Source organism: Toxorhynchites rutilus, chromosome 3, assembly GCF_029784135.1.
Source record: "Toxorhynchites rutilus septentrionalis strain SRP chromosome 3, ASM2978413v1, whole genome shotgun sequence".
Lineage (NCBI taxonomy): Eukaryota > Metazoa > Arthropoda > Insecta > Diptera > Culicidae > Toxorhynchites > Toxorhynchites rutilus.
The window spans coordinates 178,760,992-178,766,991 of NC_073746.1; the positions used below are offsets into that span (position 1 = coordinate 178,760,992).

General features: G+C 37.5%; 1 protein-coding gene across 5 annotated transcripts in view; it reads right to left on the minus strand.

The window, feature by feature from the left end:
• LOC129775399 (dual oxidase maturation factor 1) overlaps positions 1–2,368 on the minus strand; it is a 217,456-nt gene extending 215,088 nt beyond the window's left edge. For 2 of the 5 annotated variants that reach the window (XM_055780113.1, XM_055780112.1), the window contains exons 1-2: positions 2,094–2,368; positions 744–952 (exon numbers count right to left, since the gene is read on the minus strand). The gene's annotated coding sequence lies outside the window, so the exon portion shown is untranslated. The other 3 variants (XM_055780115.1, XM_055780116.1, XM_055780114.1) reach the window with 3 other exon arrangements.
• Positions 2,369–6,000: the final 3,632 nt, after the last annotated feature.

Sequence of the window (6,000 nt, forward strand, 5' to 3'; positions counted from 1 at the left end):
ATTTTTCGAACCACCCTAAAATAGAATAAAAAAATACGGGTCTAATGTTTTGTGATAAAAACAAAATTACCACTTTTCACGAAAATCTGAGAATCACTATATCGGTTTGACATGGAATGGCAGTATTATTATATTTATTCGTGAAAATTTGAAGAAGTTACTTCATTCTATTCTTTGATCAAAATTTTTAATGGTTTACAGTTTTTCGATTAGAGTTTTTTGTATAAATTTGGAAAAAAAACTTTGGTTCTTTCCTAATAGTAGTCTAGTTTTTTTTAGGATTTCAAGAAGTTTCTTAAATGACCATTGAATTTACACCCACAACGTTTCACTGCAGTCTGAGATTTAGTTTAGTTCTATTTAGTTCTCGCCTATTACCTGTTTTCCTTTGATAGCCAATGTATGATCGATTTGATTTGACTTTTTTTTTGTTTTTGATTTTCATTTATCTTGAAGATAAATTTTCGTGTCCAAATGTTTGTCATACACGTCATATTCCCCAATTGGAAGTATGCCTTATTTATTCATGAGAAAAATAGTGTTTCTAGAGAGGAAACAATATGGAGGATAAATCTATTTGATATCAGTAAACATCACAACCCGAAAATATATTTTTTGTTCTGTAAACATTCTATAACCGATAACCGAACATTACAGTTTTATGTCTAAATTTTGTTCAACTGTATCATGGTTTCAATGCGCCAATTATATCAAGCCCTTAAAAATCGACATTTTGAACTTACCGAGTCAAATATTATTTCCCTTAGACGATCCTGATGCAGCTCTCGTGATGCTCAATCCTATAGACTCTATCAACTTCGTTAAGTGATGAGCTTTTTCTGCTCTCTTGTTCGACGTACAAAACTTTTGCCGTCCGTTGACGCCTGACGCTGTTGGTGTTAATGTTTTTTCTCGATTTACTCTATTGCAATGATGCTGGAGCCGGAGAAGACTGCAAAACCACCATCCATTCAAGAGATATATTAGTGATGCTGTGTAAATTTGCGAAGCACACAGTTTGCGAGATGTTGCAAAACAAATTTATTTAATTGAAGCATAAAATACAAAGCAATGTTTGCAATGGAAAACGAATAAAGACATAAACAAACTACGAAACAGCAATGATGTGTAGATGACGAAATAATGCCAATTAACACTTGTTAATAATACAAAATAAAACACAACAACAATTCAAATCACTTTGACTAGCATCAATGTCGGAATTTCACCCACGCTTGCTAGGTGTCGCTTCTGGCATCACTGGCGGTACATTCTTCCGTATTTGTTCCGTGCCATCCACGTGCTTCCCATTATGCGGACCAATCGATTATGTAACACTATTTATGCGCCAATTTTTTGGCCACACTCTTTTGCAGTAAACACTTTGCGTATTGCTGGCGATTGCATAAATCATTTCTTTCTCTCCCTCCTTTATTTTTATTTTTTCTTCAAACACTTCTCTCTACAACTCTTTTCACTTTCTTTTTGTTACACTCCTATCTCTCTTGGTTTTGTGGTCTTATCTCACTCTCTTCTGCGGGCTGCAGACCGGCAGCGTGTCTGCGCTTGTCTACCGTTTTGCCGCGGTGATTACTTCATCTCCGGGCCGAGTCGCTTTAACTTTACCGAGAAATGGAGGACCTTGCCTATGGATGGATGCGATTGGCGGAGAGATGACTCTCGAGGTGTATTATTTTCACTTTCTATCGTAGCACCGTGTGCTCTTGGATCATGCACTTTTTTTTTCATCACACAACTTTACGCTTGCCGTTATTTATTCGAAGGAAAAGATAAAACGAGACGAGAGAAAAATAAATAAGCGTTAGGTAATAGCGATAAATTCGTTATTACTTCACTGTTACATCGCGTGGGAACTAGACACTGGGGCAGTGGATTTAGGGATTTTCGTATCTTCACCAGGTTTGATTGTGCACTCATATAGTGTTGAACCAGATCGGATTTACGATCATCATTTAGTGAAAAAATAAACCCCTTGCTTTGTTACATACTGACACACTGACCAACACTTATGTAGGTTCCATTGCGTTTGGACATTCCTATCAATAGCACACACAATACAATAAATAACTCACAAAATAGATCTCCTTCAATTCTGCACACTTGAAAAAACAACAACAGCAAAGGCTAAACGGATAACGCGTTGAATCACTAATAGAACGTATCGAAACCTCCGGTATATCCTGAGCGCGAACCGGACGCCGTTTCAATTCCGGAAGACGTTGGTGCGAAAAACGAAAAATCCGCTACCGTCACGTACGAATGTTCTTTGTAAACTGATCGGACATACAAAGGCTGTTTTGTGTAGTGCGCGCGCCGTGAGTCCCCACAAAACAGAGCTTGCGATCCTCCACGCTCGTCTCTTCTATTACGAGGGAGCCTATATGAGTTTGAGAGATTCGAAAAACCACACAGCAAAAAAAAACAGCTGCGGTAACGGCGATGAACGACGACGACGACGACGTCAGAGTTGAGCGGCGTTTGTATGCGGAAAACAGACGGCCCAAAGCTCCAATACCTGAGCCATAGCCAACGTATGAATATTGAGCTCTGCTGTTGTAGACCCAAGCACGATCAGCTTGGGCTAGGCGGAATAGTTTGGCTTATTTTTTTTTGCGACGGTTGTTCCCGAAGAGGGTGGTTCTACTGCAAGTTGATAATCGCTGCCGACACTGAACAGCGAAATTCTATTTGTTGAAAATTGGCGAGAGCCGGATGACGATTAATGTTGAAAATGGAACGTAAGTGGTAATCTAGTTATAAAATGTTTGAGAATTCAATTCATTGGGTGTTTGAATATGACTCTGATTTTCTACTGTAAATAATACACACTTGTTGGTTTTAAAATATTTTTTTTATTACCATTAGTGTGAGAGTGTGAGAGGTATGGATGTTATCACTACGCCATATCGCCTCCACTAATTTCAAATAGTTGTTTATTCAGAATCATTTACAGATCGTTCTAAAAAGTTTTGGTCTTCTAAGGCATTCAATTATCATGCAAAATATTGATTCAGGATAAGTGAAATAAAGAGGGTAAAATCTGTATTTCACTATATACAGCACTTGTCCACTAACTGGGCGCTCGCTAACTGGGCCCAGGCCCAGAGCCCAGTTAAAAATCAGTTAAAGGTCAAATATAACATAAACAACAACATTGGTGAGGGATACTCCAATGCATCACAGATCTATAACGATCCATACACTGAGAGAAATAATAAGTACGTATTTATACACTTAGAAAAATCCTCGGTCGAAAACTACCAAATACATTTGGTAATGCAAAATTAGTAGAATGTACAAATTTTTTGTACATATTGTCAACAAACCCGCATCCCTACCAGAGATTAGTATATTTTACTCGATAACATTAGTAAGCTTGGATATTGTCATATCTGAAAACTGGTGAGAAAAGCGCGTATTAACCATTTTCATTGTTCCCATAAGGCAATACGGAGGTATAATAAGGATATAATTCTGATACGTGCATCGGCGAGAAAATGTAGCCGATATTGGGCTTCCGAATCATGGTTCTGCTTGACATATGTGTTTATTAGTACGGTCGAAAATGACTATAGATTGGTAGTATTTACCAAAAAATTCGTTATATTTACTAATTATTTCTCTCAGTGTATAACAAATTTTATTCTGACTAGTACCGATTCGATAGTCATTTTCTACCTTACTAACTATTCGTACATTCTATATGGGTAAATGGTAAATGCAAATGTCAACATTTATTGCAGAATATCGGCTCAACATCGATCTAGTTTTCGGGACTTCGGACCGACGTCCAATTTATCAATATCGAGTTGCTTTTGTATTGTTATTGTATGTTCAGTTCTTGCAATAATGATAAAAAAGGTTATGTTTTGTTCATCTATTTCCATCAAATAAATTTTCAACATACAACATGTAATCGATTAATATGAAAAGCATAAAATCGGAACTTGGTGCAAATGAACTGTGTGGCGATGACTCCGAGACTTTTCGAACTTGGGCACTTGTTTATGCTGGCACAATTTTCCAGATGGGCTCACTTCCACGCTCGAACTATTTTACTGCTGAATGATTGGTGAGTTGGTAATGCATATCTGCGATGGTATTATGTTGCCGGTGCCGTCTAGAGTGTTTGATTAGCACAAGAATTGGAAGAATTTCGCTGGCACAATATTCGTGCAATAGATGAAGTGGACCAGTTGAAGACTTATTGAAGAACCCAGCAAATATTAAATCGTATAATCAGTGTATATACATCATCATTTATCCAATATTTTGGGTGGTATATGATGCACCCAACTTGCATAAATTGCGAATCGTATGTATGTATGTTGTATGTATGAGAACATTTATGGGATATAAATGATGTACCAGGACGTTGTAAAAGTTTTAACTCATCTGTGCTTTGGTGGTTCCGTACGAACGAGAGCATGATGGGCGCATCCAATGTGGTCACGGATGTTGGAAGCAAGGTGGAGCTCAGTCTTGCAGCCTGCGTAATAGGGGCATACGATAACGCGCATGATACGGTACCAAGTGGCCTGCATGAGAGAGATACGATAACACGCATAAAGACTGCATGCGATGTGCTCGCCGAATGGTGGAACGCAAGGCGAAGCACAGTCTCGTAAGCCTGTAGGACGGTCTCGTGCATACGAAAGGTCATCGAGTGGCCTGCGTAGGATAACGAAAACGATAGCGCATCATGAGCGCAGTTGCTCCGTGTGAGCATATGCACGACACAGTGTATGCCGAGTATACCAGCCCATGCATGATGAGGCATCTCTTTTGTGTGAAAATCATTAAGATGGTGAAGAATATACTATTCAGCATGATGTCAGACAATAAGAAGCGATTGGCCTTTGAGGGTAATCTTTTGAAACAACCTGATAGGTATAAATGATTAAAACGAGTGGTGGCGATGATTTAGAAAATTGCTCCGATGGGATTCGAGCTCTGATTCCTTAGATTGTTTAGCAGCGACTATCTCGCACGGCGTTCCGAAATATAATTTCAGAGCAGTTAAAACTTGTACATATGAAATGAAAGAGATGCAATTGAATACGTCATTTCTGATCATCTATTGTATTTTAGTGGAAATGACTCGAAATATGGCCAAATTAGGTTCAGTGCTACGCTTTTAAGTAATCAAATAACATGAAGTAAGAATTTTCATTTAAATTTTACCAATTTAAAGATACTTTTAGGACTGCTGATCTGGTACAGATTAATTTGCCTGTACATACGACATCACGGATCTTGATATGTCAAATTCCTAATACGATGTAAAATGGCCTCAATTACGATCTAATATGAGTTAAATCGTATGAGTAGCCATAATTGGAGGCGATATATATATATCGAAGACTAATTTGGATGATATATGATGCATATAACTGGCATATACACGGAAAAATGGAGGCGATATACGTATATGCTATATTTTATACGCATACAACGCCGTATATAAGGATGTACGATGCTTTTAGCACTGATATGCGATTTGACTCGACAATGCTATGTAAAATGAATAAAATGTGTGTATAGAATATTGCATATCGCGACACTAGGATGAGCGTTATGCTGATATGCGACTCCATCAATAATATAGGAAATCGTGTTTCAGCATTCTATACGATTTCAGATATACATGATGCATCCTTTGATCGATATTTATACGATTGTTATTTGATAAGAATTTATATACGTCCTAGCATGTGCAAAAGTTATACGATTTAATGTTTGTTGGGGTAATACAATTTTTAGGCAGTACTGAATTGATTTAATCGATATGTTCATCCGGATTACAAACTGCATCAGCCTGATATGCATAAATGATTTCGTATAGATCGATTTTACGACAGTGTATATCATAAAACCGACGTTTGTCACATCTAATTAAGACTTAATCTGTAGTGATCAATAATGTAGTGGTTTTCGCATTTTCTACGATTTCAAATATACACAATGTATCCTTTGATC